The sequence below is a fragment of the Primulina tabacum genome, unplaced genomic scaffold, assembly GCF_025594145.1.
Source record: "Primulina tabacum isolate GXHZ01 unplaced genomic scaffold, ASM2559414v2 Contig604, whole genome shotgun sequence".
NCBI lineage: Eukaryota > Viridiplantae > Streptophyta > Magnoliopsida > Lamiales > Gesneriaceae > Primulina > Primulina tabacum.
In genome coordinates, this window is record NW_027459806.1 from 57,468 (window position 1) to 76,556 (window position 19,089).

Here is a 19,089-nt window from a genome sequence, read left to right on the forward strand (position 1 = left end):
CAGTTGTCACTGATGTCCTTTCAGTTTGAATATTCTGCTATCAGCTCAATTTTTAGTTATGCTATAACAGTTCATTTAGTTCTGCTCTTCAGTTATGGTAATATTCAGTTTGTCAATCTTCAATTCATCAGTTTGAGATTATTAATACTTTGAGAACTTTAATTAATTACTTCAATTCTATTTGGTCCATTTCATTCTGATAAGTCTCCTTCAGTTCTAATATCAGTTAAATTCTTTTCAGTTCAGTTCGGATCTTCAGTTCTATTAATGATTGGTTTGTCAAACACTGAAAATTATAATTTCTAAAATTTTCCTTTTTTCGATATTTGACAAAACTTAGAATTTTTAACTGTTTATCTGATTAATATTTTCTGAAATTGATTACCTGAAAAAAATGATTTTCTGAATAAACTGACTTAGATATTCTGAATTCATGTGTAGATAAAATAATTTTTCTGAAATTTACAGATTCGTACATAAATAGGAATAAAATTTGCATTAATTTTTAAAGAGGTAAGTACAGATTCTTACAAACATTTCAAAATAAAAAAGTTACAAAATATTTGATCTCCCTTAGACTATATAACTGATGTCGGACTCTGATTACTTCTTGACTTTCTTATAAGCTGGTCATTTATCAGTTGTACTATCTGATTCACTACGCTTCTTGTTAGTTTCTGCTGGCTTCTTCCCTTTTTTTTTTGTCAACACCCGCCACCTTGGAGAACATGAGTAATGCTGAACTGACTTGTGCGGATACTTCAGCTAACTGATTTCGCAAATATCAATTTTCTTTGATAAGCTTGTGTGCACAAAATCAATCCATTGGCTGAGTAGTTCCTGGGATGCGACCTATTTAGGAGTCATAACTGCTTATTTTTTCATCTTTTTGACTGTTGTGAACAGAGCAGATACGTCCTTGGTCAACTTCTTTAAGTGCTTCATGGTGTGATATTTGAGTGTATCAAAACTTAAAAGAGTGGAGCAGTTGAGTTGATTTGACTTGAGAAACTATAGGCCCAAGATCTTGCCAACTGGACATGTAATTCTCAAGCATTATATCAGTTGCAATCGATAGCTCAGGAGAGAATTCTTCAGCAATAGCTGGGGCTTTCCCTTTTCATTTCCCGCTGAATTCAACAATTGGGAATTGTCCAGGGCCAGTATCTTGGTCCACATCCTCAACAACTTCGTTTACGACTTCTTCTTGAACAGAAAGACTCTGAGGCTGATCTTCATGAACAATAAATGTACTTGGTTCCTCATCAATCTTGTTTCCAGCCAAAATCAGTTGTTGCGAGGCTTCTAAAATGAAGAACGTATCAGGAACCACCAAGGTGGTGGAGATCAGTTCGGTGGAAACTGATGGTTCCTGGACTGATGGCTTGGCTTCAGCAACAAAATTTGTTTAGTTCCCAACTGAACTTCTTTTGTGATTATCTCAGCTGCAACTGGCTCAGTTACTGCCTCAGAAGTGTGTTCAACAACAAGTTCTTCAGTGACCCGCTCTTCCCTGTGCTCCTGTTTAATATACTCAGCAACTGATAGCAATAGCTCATCCACACTGGCTAAAGATAGTTCTTCATCTGTATACGTGGTGAGTGGAGCTGTTTGTTTAGAAGTTGGTGGGACAATGATTGCAGTGGAAGAGGAAGGCTGAGCTTCTTCAGAAATTTGTTGAGGAACTGTCTGTGTAGCATTTGGTGCCAAACGTGATTCCAATTCATCTGGTTCAGTGGAAGGCTCAGCAGTAGCAGCTTGGTTGAACTCCTCAGTTGGACTACTTGTATCTACTGGAATATGCAGCTTCTATCACATCTCTCAATTCTTTATTTTGAGTTGGAGCGTGATGAGATCAAAATCCAATTGTTAGAAAACTGCCTTGTCGGCATACGCAATCGATCCAGCTGGATCATAGTTTTTCTTGAGCTCAGCAGTGACTTCAGTCAGCCTCTTAATTCTCATTAAATTGAAGAAATATTCTCTTCTCTCCATTGATTTGGAGACTAAGTAGCTTTAACTGCCTTCATTACTGGTGACTCTGGTGAAATGAATCTTTTGAGGACATACTTCTTCCTCAACTGCTTGGCAAGAGTCACAGTCCTGATCTGTACCTATTCATCGTAATGCTCCATCTTTAGCTCAACATATCCATTGATTTAGTCTATGATAAGGTCTATCTGAGTCTGAATGACATTATTAGGCCTTGGTTATTTGATCAGTTTCCCTTTACCCTTCGGATCATTTAGGGCGTGGGGAAGATCCTGTCCGAGCCTATTGTGTACACCACTTCTCTGATTATCACACCTTTCGGTCGTTCCTGTGGAAGAATTAATGGGCGGACCACTGTGGTGAGGGGAGCTGGGATTCCGGGCAACTTCAAAGTCTCTCTAGATTCAGTTATGAGCCTTTAAGGATAGTCATCATTCTTTTCGGATATGAACTCTGCGGCTAGTTGGACTGATTGGACGGGTACTGTGGAGATAGGTGCCTCAGCTCTTATTTGAAGTAATCTGAGCTCAAGTAGAGCTACTGGAATTGCAGCTGGCTTGGTCTTTTGAGACCATGTTTTTTTGATAAGTTGAGGTGAGGGAGTCTTCGTTGCATATTAGATTCGATAGTTATGTGATAGAATCATGAAATATTCATAGTGTCATCGCATGTACAACTAGAGAACCCTTGTCCCTAATGTACATCTTACACTCTGACCAGAGATTTCATACACTACTATTTCGTTAGATCATATATGATATTCACACCGGTATGTGAGCGGTGAATTGCCGACTACAATGCACATGCTCCTACATATGTCGCAATTTGCACCCAATCTTGCCATCTTGTGACCTTCGCGGAGTCGGTAAACGAGTCAAAACACAATTCTAGTATGTAGAGTCTCAGTATTGTCACGGATCGTAAAGACTAATGATGTACAATTATAACCATATACTTTTTTTCTCGATGAATGATAATCATTTGGAAAATTCGAGAGAAGATAGTAAGATGTCAGTTATTTGATTTCAATTAACTTCTCACTTGATACCGTATGGTTGGTCTCAATACAAGAAAATCAAGATGGCTCAAAATTATGAAATCCCATATTGATATTGGTCTCTATACGCAAGACTTTTAGACCAAGTAACGATGCAAAACAATCAGACCGTTAACGTTCACAATTCACATCAAATCTTTTCAAGAGCATACGTAGCTACAGTTCGTGTGATGGGTTGAAGTTTAAATATGCAGTAAGAGCCAATCAAATCCAATAATCCAAGTCTCCACCACCAGCTCACCGTTGCATGTTACAAACATAAACGGAGAGTTTATGCACGGAAACGGAAAGGATTTGAAAGAGAAGTACTCGAGGGAATGGGTTTTTCGTGGAAGAATGAGAGGGAAGAAGCGCAAAACACGAAGGAGAGCGTGAGGAGAAGGATGGCGACAGGCGTCCTGTAGTTCCACGTGTGGGATCTTGAGTGGACGAATTCTAGGCTCGCTCCCCACAGCATACATGTCAGCGTGTGCAAATCCCCAAAGTCCAATGACCCCGGCGAATCCGTCGCAACACACAATACGATACATTAACTTTCTCTCTCTATCTGTTTATTTCAAGTGTCTGCCCGGCCCCGTGTATTCTCTCTCTCTCTCTCTTCTTATTCTCGTTTCTCCGTGCTCGTATAACCTAATACCCTTTTCCCTCACTCCACTGCTTCCTCTGTTTCGATCCTTCTGTGCGCATGAAGAGATAAGACAGATTGGGGTTGTTTTCAAGTTTTTGTTGGTGTTTTGATCCATTAGCAAGGTTTTGGTTGGTGATTACTTTGTTATGGGATGTTATTCTTTCTATTTTTCTGACAAGTTGAGCTGAAGCTTTTGCATTTTGCACTTTGTTTTTCATGTGGGCGCTCTTATATATTTGCATGTTATGGGTTTAATTTGTAATTGAGTTAAAGTTGCGATCTTTTTAATGTATATAAATTATAATTGTGTATGTTTCTTTAGTAATGACATTCGATTCTGGGTTTCTGTTTTAAGAATTATTAGTGTTTTTTGATCAAGTAGTTTTGATCTTCCATGAACGGAACGCACGATTGCATATCATGTCTTGAACATAAACCAGTCCATTTATAGGTTTACATGAAGAAAGCGTGTTCTATATATGCATTCTTCACAGATTTTGATTTACCCCATGATCAAATTTTGTCTTTGCATGGAAGTTCTTTTCACTGTATATTTCCGTTTCCATTTAGTTTTCAAGATACGCGATAAGTCATTTAACTTCGACCGTGTATTGAAATTGAAGAAGTTAGACATAGGTTCTACATTTGCAATGGGCTGTGTTGCTGTTTCTTATTCTTGATGAAGCATATAAATCTCTGGTGGCAGTTTATTTTGGAAAAAAAGCATAGTGATGAAAGAACGTATGAATTCTATTGGTAACTCTTGGGTTGAAAAATGAAGGCAGTTGTTATCTACGTCAGGAAAACCAAGAAAAAGGTTGCTTAGCCAGAGTGATAAATGATTTTTAGGGAAATAAATTTAGAAGAGAGAATCATATTGGCCTCAAGAGCTATTCGTAAAAGCATGAGTGGTTTGTAAATAGCATGTCTATTTATAAAACGAAACTTGCGGTCTATTTAAGAAATTTATATTGGCATCGATAGGTAGATTTATTGCCTTTTCAGTTCCTACAATTGTCATTCTAGGGTCATCTTTTAGTCCATAATCCCTTTGGTTTAAACACGATTATTTGTATATTGGATTTTACTGCCAGTATTTCTTTCTTCCCCCACTTGTTTTTTTCTCTCTCGCTCGGGGAGTTTGAGCTTGTAATATTTACTTGATAACTTTGTTACTTGCCACCACATTGCTTATGAGCGGAGTCTAATCTTAATGCCTAACCTAATTTCTACCTGATTTTATGGCACTCACCCTTCAATTTTTAAGCTTCTTTCCTCAACTCATCCTTTCTAGTGTTGACTACATTCTGACATTAGTGTATGCAAATGAAGGAAAACATTTCGAAGCCTAGTGCAATGCTTGACAGAAACTGGGTGTTGAAACGTAAACGTCGAAAGCTTCCAGTGGGTAAAGTTAAGCCTGGTGATAGAGAAAAAGGTTACAAGTCTTTCAAGTTTCCATCCACGACACTGTCGAAGCTTGAACTGAAAGAGCATGCTAGTTTAGATGGATGTTCTGGCAAGAGAAAAGGAAATGATGGGGTGAGTATTTGAATTCAATGTTTTCTATCTTTTGGTTCAATTTCTAAGAGTCAATTTCTGAAGCGGTAAGTGACACAAAATTGAACTGGTTCTTTCCAAATGGGGAAATATATGCTTTAAGAAAATCATTGCATGCTTAATTCAGCACCCCATTTGGCTAGTTGTCTTTTTGGTATTTTTCTGAATTTTTTTACCTTAGTTTTGTTTCCCAGCTATTTATCTCAGTTTCCTTGACTCATGTCACTCTTATGTATTAATGGCACTAATTGGACTTGGATGCTAGAATGTGTGAGAGCTTGTGTGCTGCTTATGACATGTGACTCACTTTTTCTAATCTCAGTATTATTACGAGTGTGTAATTTGTGAACTTGGTGGAAAGCTGCTGTGTTGTGATAGCTGCCCCCGCACGTATCATCTTGAGTGTTTAGATCCTGTTCTGAAGGTATGTTTGCTCTGTGTTTGTTATCTTGACAATATCTGTGTAGGGATTCTTTTTTTTTTTCCATTTACATGCAATAACACATCATTGATTTCTTATCTTCTCTAGCGTATTCCGTCGGGAAAATGGGTATGCCCAATGTGTTGTCAGAGACATGCTTCCCTGGAGTCTGTGAACCATCTGGACCCCATTTCAAAAAGAGCACGAACAAAGATAATAATTAGAAGGTCGAAAACTGAAACTGAATCATCTGCAACCGACAAATTTACTAAAACATTTGAAAGTTCTGCAGTTGGGAAGAAACACAATTCAGATAAAGGAAAATCATCCCTTTCTCGTTGTGGCCAAATATTTGAACGTTTGGAGAGTTCGTCCAATGATGTACACAATAATCATCAGAATCATATGGTTCAAGATAGTTCAATGGATGATAGTTCTTCTTTTTGTGGCATTGATAAGAAACTAGAAGAATCCCGTTCTCATAAACGAGCAGAGAAGCCAGCGATTCCTGCTGAGGGATCCTTATCCTTGTCAAAGGAAAAAAAATCAACTGCGAATGTGGAATCTTCTGAGATGAAACCTGAAGCATCATCCGAAAAATTATCACCTGAAAACAAACCTGTCCTTGCATTGGAAGCTGCCAATCGAGTGGCCCAAAAAAGAAAGCACAGAGCTTGCTCTCGTAATAATGATAAGAAGCATAAAGTTGGCAAGGCCAAATCTGGTTCTGGTACTTATAGAAAAGGTCAAGGGAATTCCACACACCCAGGGGCTTCAAAATCCAAGAAAAAATGTAAAACAAATGTCCACAAGACTAGTTCAACTTCATTAAGTCAGGATAGTGGCAAAAATGTCACTGATATCCTACCAAAGGATGAGGTCCTCAACTTCCTTCTTGTTTGTTCTTAACAATATGAAGTTATTTTTTTATTTTCGGTTGATGGGGCATCTGATGCTGAAAACCTGTAATTTTAAGATTTTCACTTTTAATTACTGAAATACCCTTAATTTTTAATGTATTGTTAGGATGGTGTCACTGCTTATGTTTGTTATTATCTGCTTGATATTGTGATACGGATTGGAAACAACTGGAATTTTGGTCCACTCAATGGCAACGAAATGAAGATATTCGTTAGTTGGTCCTACCCAAGCTTTTTTCGTTCACGAAATTACACACTAAACAACGTTTACAAGAATGAATCTTTCATTAAAATTATGACCTGGTGTAGGTGAAGGGATATTTTCTTTGTTCTCAATAAAAAAGAGGTGTATCAGAAAATGTTAAAAAACCTGTCGTGAACTGTGAGATTAATGACCTGAAGCGGTTTTTTTCATCATTTGTTGAAGAGAGCCAAAGAGTTTGGTTAATTTGCAGCAAGTAAATTCAGGCTCCAGATCTCATTTTGTGATGGACTGCTGAAACCTAAATTGGACAGGACCAAATCAGTTGGGGGGATTTTTTATTCTGTCAACATGCTCATAATCTGGTTTATAATTGATTGGTCTCGAAAAGTTTCTTCTTTTGTTGTGTCTTATTTAGACCTTCATTTGTGTGGGCTTTTTATGTTGTTATTGTTGTGGTTGCTGTCTCTATATATTCTATATTGCATCTTCATCTTGTGAATTGCTCTCATCTTCTACACTGAAGCTCTGTGGTAGTTGTTTATGATGCCTTTTCTATACATTTTGATATTGTGATCCGATCTTTATCTGTTGAGTTTACTATGAATATTATTGTTTCCAAGATTTGGATTCGTTGTTTACAGGTGATTCCTACGGTAGCAGCTCCCTATTCACTTGAAACACAGGAAGCAGAAAAAATTACAGTTAAACATGCAGCAGATGAAGAGCGTGTTCTTGAAATTCAGCAGGTATGTGTTGACAGGACTTGTTCTTAAGAGCATGATGTTGTTTTGCAGCACGTCTTGAACCGTGCCTTTAATTTAAAAGTTTCACCTATATGTTAATCTTGTTCATCATTTTAACTTATCAGGTGGATCGGATTATTGGTTGTCGAGTTAAAGTTGATAACAGAGATTTTGTTTGTGGTGCGGCAGTGATCAACAAAAATGAGGCACTTTTAGGTGAATCGTTGGTTGCAGAAGATCTTAGTACACTGTCTGAGGAAAATCCCTGCTCTGAGATGCCTTTGGATGCAAAGGAGTTCCTTATTGGGAAGACATTTGTTGCAGAAGATCCAATTAAACTGTCAAAGGAAATTCCCAGCTGTGGGATGACTTTGGATGCGGTTGGTGATGGAAACTCAGGAGAGGACCATCAGGATGTTGCCAGCTGTTCCGTTGGAGCAAGAAACTTAAAAATTAATATGAATAAAGGCAAGCTACAGGTTTACAGAAGAACGACGACCAAAGAACGTAAAGAGAAAAGTTTGACAGATTCTCTTAGGAGAGACACTAAGGGTTCTGATTCCATGGTGGTGAATAACAAAAAATATAGTGACAGTAACTTGTGTGTCGGTTGCACCAACTGATGAGGTGGTTTCGGAGGTTGAGAAGAGTATGACAATCTTGGAGGCTTGTGACAATAATGGTGGTTTGAAGGACAGTCTCACCTCTGGAACTTTAAAGAACTTTCTTAATCATTATTTGGATGAAAATGGAAGCACAAAGGAGGAAGAAAAGGTCACAAGATTGGGCATTGCTCCCAAAAGAAATTCCTAGAGTCTCGCTTGGTTGAAGCTGGATCCACCACTGTCTTGTATGAGTTTTTGGTGAAGTGGGTTGGGAAATCTCATCTTCATAACAGCTGGATTCCCGAATCTGAGCTGAAAACTCTGGCCAAACGAAAATTGGAGAATTACAAGTCAAAGTATGGAACAGCTTCAATAAATCTATGTGAGGAACAATGGAAGATTCCACATCGAGTAATCGCTACCCGGTCCTCCATTGATGGATCAAATGAAGCATTCGTAAAATGGAAAGGTCTTCCTTATGATGAATGCACTTGGGAAAATATTGATGAACCTGCTATTGCAAAGTCATTTCACTTAGTTGATAGGTTCTTGAGGTTTGAACAGCAAACCTTGGAGAATGAGAGTGCCAAGCTTAATTCAACACGAGACAAAAATGACTTCCCACCAAGTGAGGTAATCAATCTCACAGAACAGCCTAAAGAGCTAGTTGGAGGTTCTTTGTTTCCACATCAGTTGGAAGCATTGAATTGGTTGCGAAAAAGCTGGCATAAATCAAGAAATGTGATACTTGCTGATGAAATGGGGCTTGGAAAAACAGTGTCAGCTTGTGCTTTTATCTCATCATTATATTTCGAATTTAAAGCTAGACTTCCTTGTCTGGTTTTGGTTCCTCTATCGACAATGCCCAACTGGATGTCAGAATTTGCGCTGTGGGCTCCCCATCTCAATGCCGTAGAATATCATGGGAACACAAGAGCTAGAGCCTTAATTCGCCAATATGAATGGCATGCCCGTGATCCCCATGGAAAAAACAAACCATCTTCTTACAAATTCAATGTTCTCTTAACTACTTATGAAATGGTTTTATGTGATTCCACATATCTACGTGGAGTTCCCTGGGAAGTTCTTGTGGTTGATGAGGGTCACCGCCTGAAAAATTCTGGCAGTAAGCTATTTGGCTTACTGAATACGTTTACGCTCCACCATCGAGTACTGTTGACTGGTACTCCTCTTCAGAACAATATTGGTGAGATGTACAATTTACTCAATTTTCTGCAGCAAGCTTTTTTTCCTTCTCTTTCTTCATTTGAGGAGAAATTTAAAGATCTAACCACCGCAGAAAAGGTGGAGGAACTTAAGAACCTTGTTGCTCCACACATGCTCCGCAGGCTTAAAAAGGATGCCATGCGGAATATTCCCCCTAAGACTGAACGAGTGGTTCCTGTCGAGCTATCATCAATTCAGGCAGAATATTACCGTGCCATGCTCACAAAGAACTACCAATATTACGCAACATAGGAAAAGGGGTTCCTCAACAATCGATGCTGAATATTGTGATGCAGTTAAGGAAGGTTTGCAATCATCCTTATCTCATACCAGGCACTGAACCTGAATCTGGTTCACTGGAATTTCTTCATGAAATGCGAATAAAAGCTTCAGCTAAGCTGACTCTGCTGCATTATATGCTTAAATTTCTTCACAAAGAAGATCATAGAGTCCTTATTTTTTCACAGATGACCAAGTTACTTGATATCCTTGAGGATTACTTGACTACTGAATTTGGGCATAAGACATATGAGAGAGTTGATGGCTCTGTTTCTGTGGCCGATCGGCAAGCAGCGATAACACGTTTCAATCAAGACAAGAGTAGATTTGTGTTTCTTTTATCTACGCGCTCTTGTGGCCTTGGCATTAACTTGGCAACTGCTGATACTGTAATTATATATGATTCAGATTTCAATCCACATGCAGATATCCAAGCTATGAACCGAGCGCATCGAATAGGGCAGTCAAACCGACTTCTTGTGTACCGGCTTGTTGTCCGTGCTAGTGTTGAAGAGCGTATATTGCAGCTTGCAAAGAAAAAGCTGATGCTAGATCAACTTTTGTGAACAAGTCTGGATCACAAAAGGAGGTGGAAGACATCTTAAAATGGGGAACGGAAGAACTTTTTAGTGATTCATCTTCGATTATCGGAAAGGACGGTGACAACCACATCAATAAAGATGATTCAGTTATAGAATTAGAGCATAATAATAGGAGGACTGGTGGGCTTGGGGATGTATACAAAGACAAATGTGCTGATTGTAGCAATAAGATCACATGGGATGAAAATGCCATTTTGAAATTGTTGGACCGCTCAGACCTGCAGTCTGGTTCAGCCGATGATAATACTGAAACTGAGCTGGAGAATGAAATGCTTGGTTCAGTGAAGGTGAAAACTGTTTTCTGATTTTATGACACCCTGTTACCTTTTTCTTACTAAGTATTTCTCTGTAAAACCAGAATTCCAATTTGTTTCTTAAATATAATCGTTACGGTTCGAATGAGTATATGCACTTCACCACATATGTTAGGATATAACTTTATTACAGAGTTACATAAATGAGTTGAATCATTTCGTTGGATGCTCTTAAGGTACTTTAGCATCATATTCGGAAAAATGATTTTCTTTCTTTTGCTATCTCATTTCTCCTCTTTCTTCAATCATTTGTCAATGTTGATATGTTTCACGTTTATAGTTTCTTGATTAAGGTGAATAATCTCGTGTCATTTCATGGTTTTTGGATCAATGCTGAAAGTGCTCTTGAAAAGAACTCACGTACGTAGGATTGCAACTCTAATAACGGGGAAATGGTGTTTGATTTAACTAATACCCTTGTTTCTCACTGTTTCTCCTTTTTCCTCTCAGTCTCTTGAATGGAATGATGAGTCCACAGAAGAACAAGCTGGAATAGTGTCAGGACCTGTGACTAATAACGACAAAGGTGCGCCAAGTTCTGAAAATAAAGATGATATATCTGTGCGTCATTGAAGAAAATGAATGGGATAAGCTACTGCGAGTTAGGTGGGGAATTCTATCTTTTTCTCACCTATTTAATCATTTTGCATTGTGCTAATGAACCTCTGCATCTCATTCTTAACAGAAAATGTTTTTATGTTTGAATTTAGTTGAAATATTAATGAAGTGAGGCTTTAGAGAGAATTTTCTGAGCTTCATATAAGTTAATTATGGAGCCACGTGAATTCAATTTGTTTAGGGATAAAAAGAAAAAACTAATCAATCCTTGGGGGTGCTTTATGTGTATTGGGTTAATTTTGTCACCAGTAATATGAGTATCCATATGTGATAACACTGAAAGAAGATGGATTTATGTGTTTCCCTGTATGAGTTTGATTCTTATTCAGTTAATCTTTCTTCATTGACAATTGTATAGCCTTCATAAATTGTAAGTACCCCTTAAAATATCTATATAAATTTGTGGCATGTGTAGATGCGACTGTAGAAAGTGTTTAAATTTGAGTTCCCTACATTGTGGGATAGGTTTTAGTCTTAGTTGTTGCTCATGGTTTTGTAGATGGGAGAGATATCAAAATGAGGAGGAGCAGCTCTTGGTCGAGGGAAAAACGCCAGAGAAAAGCTGTTTCATATAGGGAGACATATGTCACTCATCCTATTGAAGCAGTGACTGGAGTACTCCTTCTTTCCTCTCTATTTCACCCTTTTTCTATCAATTCATCTATTTATTATATAATAATTCAAATTATAATGTTTCTTTTTATCCATGCACATCCGTCTATCACCTGTCTGTTGGTGGAACTTGTCATTTTTTATGTGTTTTGAAGCCCGAGTTCTTTATTAATGATTTGGAAGCATTAAAGTAAACCTCTGCACATAGACGTCGTATTTTTTTAAAATTATGGTTATTCAAGTACATTTGGTACTTTGTCATCTTTTGACAAATTACACCTCTGCACGTATATTTCATGTATTTAAAATTCTAGAAATTCTGTTACATTTGTACTTTGTCATCTTTTGATACAAGTTCAATGTCTAATAATAGTATCTGATTAAGCCTTGCTTTGCATATGTTTCAATATATATAGGGCTTATAGCTTTTTTCAATGGGGAGACAGCTTCCAGTATCCATCCAAACTGGGCATTTGTGGATTGAGATTTTAATATTTCAGAGAAATTCCTCAATCAGACATTAGTGCACTTTGAAAACTAGATTGCCTTGGTTTTATCTTGTTAGGAGATGGTTTACTTCTTTTTGTGTTGTCTTTCTGAGAACTTTGATCTGGTTCAGATCTTGTTAACTTTTGCCTTTCTGTTCATTTAACCTTGTTTGGACAAACTGTTTTGATTTAAAAAGAAAATAAAAACAAAATGTTGCAAATAGAAATTGCGATGTTTGATAGCCTCAGTTTTATGAGCATTAGTTTCACCTCTTATTTACCTTCTGTTAGAATATCTTGATTTCTTATAATAACTTTCATTGTGTCAGCTATCTATTAGATTTAGTCATATCTGAATGGTATCTTTATAATGTGGTAAGAATGTTACCCGGGGAAGAACCGGTCGCCTGAACCGGAGCCTGAGCGGGAGTACACACCAGCTGGACGAGCTCTTAAAGAAAAATAGTGAGTTGCACTTGATATTCATTTTTCAGATTTTTGTAGCTAACTTTTCTAGCACCAGGAAGATTTGGTATTCTCATAATTTTCATTTATTGAGCCTTCTGAAAAGAATGGTTTCTGGAGAACACGGTTTTAAATTCTTAGTAGGCTTTAGATATGATATCAATGATTGAGTATAGTTTGAAGGGGTAGAGTAAAAATTATAGTACATAGGTATTCGGGGGGGGGGGGGGGGGGGGGGGGGAGAGGGAGGGGGGCATGGAACAAACTCTAAATTAGAGTGAATTGTGTTGCTTTATTTGTAACACTGCCAGAAATGGACAAGGAAAACATGTCTTTATCACAAACTCCAGATAATGAATTTCCCTTTGTCGTGAACCCCTGTCAATGAATTGAATACCTCTTACTTTATGAGTAATGCATTTATTTTGTATACAAGCCATCGCCCTCTGAAGATAATTAAGACAATACTAGAAATTAAACTCCTATCCCAGAAAAGGGTGATGAACTTTATTGGTTCAAGTCTTTTGCATGCATTTTATACTAAGTAGTTGATTTACATATTTGAATTTTTTATGGAGTTTCATTTGAGCTACATTATGCAAAATGAAAGCATTATACAGGATAAAAGTTGTAATTACAAATTTGAAACTCTCAAGAAGTGTATTTAATAGTAAGATATACATTTATAATGAATTGTGTTGCTTTATTTGTATCACTGCCAGAAATGGGCAGGAAAACATGTCTTTATCACAAACTCCAGATGATGAATTTCCCTTTGTTGTGAACCCTGTCAATAAATCGAATAACCTCTTATTTTATGAAGTAATGCATTTTATTTTTGTACACAAGCCATCGCCCTCTGAAGATGATTAAGACAATACTAAAAATTAAACTCCTATCCCAGAAAAAGGGTGATGAGCTTTATTGGTGCAAGTCTTTAGCATGCATTTATACGAGTAGTTGATTTACAGATTTGAAATTTTTTATGAGTTTCATTTGAGCTACATTATGCAAAATGAAAGCATTATCTATATACCTATAAAATGTGGATACTTGAAAAGTTTTCCAATTGTGAATGAACATAATTACCTTTCACATTTTTCTTATTTTCTATCAAGTAACATATGTGGTAAATTTCACACTGTAGTCTATTAATTAATAATTAATACTATTAAACCACTTTTATGGTTATGGTTTTGTGTTCGCGAGACGGTCTCATGAGTCGTATTTATGAGACGAATCTCTTATTTGGGTCATCCATGAAAAAATATTACTTTTTATGCTAAGAATATTACTTTTTATTGTGAAATCAATCAGAGTTGACCCGTCTCCAGATAAAGATTCGTGAGACCGTCTCACAAGAGATCTACTCTTTGCGTTTTTGACTTTTTAACCTTATCTTTTTTTTCGTTATAATATTTAATATGTCGTATTTCATTTTATTCATTTTAAAAAACAATATTCCATTCTATACACATATAAATATGCGGATTATTCCAATTGTAAACGAACGTGTGGAAATAAATTGAGTGATATCATAATGAAATGACCCATTATAAAGTATATAGATTTTTAAAAAAGTGTGGATCATTGGTTTATTTTCCAATCCAATCCAATTGTGAAAAGACACAAATCTTCCTTATTAATAAAAATCCAAAAAATCAATAAGGATATATATATAAAATTATAACAAATTGATAATGAATTATCACTACAATTACAATTGATTGTAGTAATTTATATCATTTCAAGAATAAAATGTAACTCCTAATTAATTTTCTCAAATAATCATCTTTATACTACTGTGAATGTTTTATCTTTTTAATTTGAATCCTTAGTAATAAATATAAATTATAATGATCATTAATTAACATCTGTTCAAAGTATTAAAGCTTTTAACATATGATTTTTAACATTTTTATTATTTGAAATCAACTAACTAATTTAACAAATACAAAAAAATAACATTTTTATGCAAATTTATTTCTTTGGTTATATTTCAAATTTTTATGTGAAAATCATACCAATAGTTTAATAATTATATTTAATAATTATTCTATGAGTTATTAGATTTTATTTGATATTTGCCATATAATCTTATTTAAATGTGTATTTCATTACATATGTTGATTTATTTATTATTTTAAATTTTATTAACAAAAATTAATAATAATCGATGTAGTTTATAAAAATAGATTCTGATATAAAATTAATTATCTATGATATAAAATTCTAAAAATAAAAGTAAAAAATTATGTTGATGTTTAAATATTATGAGTTATATTTTACTATCAATATTATTATTTCATTAGTTTTGATGTTGTTTTGATGAGTTAGTCACGATAATTTAAATTGATAATTGTTTATCGTTAGTGTGCTTAATTAATGTAATTATGATTTAATATTGATAAAATCCACAATTTGATTGATTTTTAGTTTATTATGTCTTATACGTGGTATTTGGATATATTTTTAAAAAATTATTTCAGTTCATTTGGTTCTATATATTATGCTAATTATAATTTTATATATTAAAAAACAATTTGAATTTTAATTTGGCAAAAGTTTGAAAGTAAATTATTAAGTTCTTAATTAATTTATTCGTCTAATATAACAAGAGATTAAACTCAAATAAATAACAAAATGATTCAAGTTTTTTTTTAGAAAATCAATTTTTTATTTTTATCATATAATTGTTATTTACGTACATCGGACGTGCTTCATGCTAGTACATAAAAGTTGTAATTACAAATTTGAAACTCTCAAGAAGTGTATTTTCGTGAATCGTGGATTCTTATGTATTCTATTTTGATCTATAGCGGAGATTACATCTCATATTTCTGCAATTACTCGTTAAAATTCATGTATTTTCTTGACTAAGCTCTATAGTCGTATATACGTGCTATTTACAATTTTGGAGATTTGTCACAGATATAAAAACAGTGATTGACGACTCCCTTATTTTGCTCCAGATTTTGATAATTATGTTGTTTGTTTAAACAGTACCAAGCTTCGTTCTAGACAAAAAAGATTGGCCCAAAGGAACATGAAGGGGTCATTGGCACAGCTTCTAGAGTTGATGCCTCAGTTTCCACCTTTTCATTCTAAAGAAGGAAAAAAAATGGAGGTGTCAGTTCAACCTGTTGAAGAAAAAACTCCATATACTGAATTGGAAGATAACAGTCATGGCCAAATGATGGAACCAAATAGCATGACTGACTCAAACCTGAAGCTGGGAAGAATGTCCAAGCAGAAATCTTATTTTCTTCTGCAACGTCCTGTAACATCCACTGGCCGACATATGTCTGAAGTTTTAACGACCAATGACCAGTTACAGGACACATACTCCATTGATATTTTGAGGCATAACTTACCACCAGTAATAGGATTATGTGCCCCAAATGCTCCTAAAAGAATGGATCCCTTGCAGAGGAAAATGTCAAAATCCTACCAAAGACAAACCAAGCTAGGGCTTGGAGTTGAGTTCACAATGAGATCTACTTGTTGTCCCTCTGGCATGTCAAATGAGATGACTGTTAATGGTCATGAGTCAATCCCAACCCGATATAAATTTCCTGATTTTTCATCCCGAACTTCTCAATTTCCATGGAGTGATGTCTCGGATATGCATCTACCATTCACTCCCGTGAGTTGTACATACCACTTTCATGCATATATTTAGTCCTGAAAAACTATAGATTTAATCTAACTTTTAACTTTCATTTGCAGCATTCATTTGCAGCATTCATTGATAAAGCACCTGCAGATCATTCTAGGAACTCTGGTGCAATTAATTCTGATTTCCAAGAAAAGATGCTATTGCCCAAACTACCGTTTGATGATAGGCAGATTCCTAGATATTCAATTTCCGGTGCAAACTTGCCGTATATGACTCCTGACTTGTTCCCAAGCTTATCACTGGGATCTAGAGTTACAGACACAAATGATCCCATGTTGCCAAATCTCAAATTTCCACCAGATCCACCCAAGTATAATCAACAAGAACAGTTATCTCCAGTATTGGGCTCAAGTCAGGTGCCATCTACATTTGCATCATTTCCTGAAAACCATAGGAAGGTTCTTGAGAACATCATCCTAAGGACTGGATCTGGATCATCAAACAGCCTTCTGACGAAGAAATCTAAAATAGATATCTGGTTGGAGGATGAACTTGATCATCTATGGATAGGCGTTCGTAGACATGGAAAAGGAAGATGGGAGGCAATGTTACGTGATCCAAGGTTGAAGTTTTCAAAATTTAGAACTGCTGAGGATTTGTCAGCTAGATGGGAGGAGGAACTCAGGATTTTGGATGGGCCAAGACTTCCAGGACAAAACTCTCTCAAGCCCCTGAAATCTGAGAATCCTTTGTTTCTGGAATTTCGGAAGGAATGAGGCACGAGCACTGCACGGAGCTTGTTCAGATGGGATGATGACAGGGGTGTTGCACGGAACAAAATATGAGCCTTTGAAATTCCAACCACATCTAACTGACACGAGACTTGGTCTTGGTGGTCTACCGTCTGGGCCACCACAATTAGATCCATCTGATCCAGCACTTCCAACTTGGAGTTCAGATAAGTTCCCAATTTTTTTTCCAGGGACTTTTTCGGAGGAACCATTCAGGGATCAGTTGTTTCCTCTAGCACTCCTAATGAGCCACCCTTTATTCTGAGTTCATTAGGATCGATTTATTTGGATTCTCATGGATTGCAGCAAAGGGAGAAACTAAAGAATGCAACTAGGATGGGGATGATGCCTGACCTTCATAACATGGGAAACAGTGAACCTGTTGGTTCTCCTCAGGTTGCTGGCTGTGAGAAGGTTCGAAATTATTCGGAGTCAAAGGGAAGGACGAAGTTGCTAGATGTACTTCTCCAAAAGACAATTTACCTCACTGGCTTAGAGAAGCTGTGAATGCTCCTGGTAAAGCCTTCGAACCTGAGCTGCCTCCTGCTGTGTCTGCAATAGCACAATCTGTTCGAATTTTGTATGGGGAAGGTTCTTCCAAAATACCTCCATTTCTTGTTCCTGCTCCACCTTCCCTAAAGCCCAGGGATCCTCTGAGCGTTCTGAAGAAGAAGAAAGAAGAAGAAGAGGTTGCATGCATCTAATAAGTCCTCTCAGGGTATTGTTAATAGCTTTCCTGCTAACCATGATATAGAACATGTTGGATCAACTTCTGTTGCAGGAAGGCTGGAGCACTCAAAGTCTCAGGGTATTGTTAATAGCTTTCCTGCTAACCATGATATAGAACATGTTGGATCAACTTCTGTTGCAGGAAGGCTGGAGCTCTCAAAGTCAGGGGTTTCTGGATTCCCCTGGCTTGATTGTAATCTTAACTTCCCTCCTCGTGATGACAAACTCGGTCCTTTTTCCTCATCAGTGATGCCAACTGCTTCAAAGAAAGCTGTTGTATGCTTGTCTCCTTCACCTGAAGTCCCAGAATTGGCTGGCTCTCATGTTGAACCTGGTCCACCTCCTGCCATACCCCCAGGCTTCATTAATAGCTCGGTTGCAAAGTCAAGTGAACGGAATGGGAAGCAAAGGAGGTATCATCTGTGTTGAAGAGCAGCGCGGAAGTGGATTTGGACAAAACACAGTATGACGCTTTGCAGGCACGACAGTTAGATGAGGAAGCGATATCTTCTGAAGTTACCCTGTCAGCTGATCGAGATTAGATGGATGCCGGTAATTGATTGGAGTTCTGATTCTTTTTATGTGTTACATTTTTGTAGTGCACTTTTGAGGTATTTGTGTTTGTTATATGTCAGGTGATAGTTGTTGATTAAAGTATTTATAGTCCTTGTAGATCTCTTGGGCATTCTATTGTAGTTGTACCCCTATTTTTTCTTTAACTAGGAATGATCACGTTCGCACGTGGGTGATTAATAATGAAAAATATAATAACGAGATTTAGATAATAATAATTTTTAAAATTGTTTGAATAACATCTTGTTTATTAGTATTTATTAATCTAAATATATCAAAACACAATAAATAAATACACCATGACGATACAAATATATTCACTTATTTATAACATTTTTCAATTTGTATGATTATAACATAGTGACAGCTCTCTCAAATTAACAATATATTTTGCATCAAAATATCATTCGCAATGAAAACAAATAAATAAAATTAAGAGAATAATAAATTTACTAAAACCAAATCACAATGTATTTAAATGGTGCATATAGTGATTGTCAAATAAAATTCTCTAATTAACTAAATTATCATAATTGTTAAATAAAAGTCTTAAACTTGTTATTAAGTAAATATCATTGTGTTTTTGCTAACTTTTTAACTCCTTTCAAATTTGTTTAACCTTTTCCTTTATAAAATAGATT

The 19,089-nt window shown here is 36.2% G+C and overlaps 1 pseudogene; it reads left to right on the plus strand.

The window, feature by feature from the left end:
* The first annotated feature begins 3,209 nt into the window (after positions 1-3,209).
* LOC142534581 (protein CHROMATIN REMODELING 4-like) lies at positions 3,210-18,547 on the plus strand (annotated as a pseudogene).
* Positions 18,548-19,089: the final 542 nt, after the last annotated feature.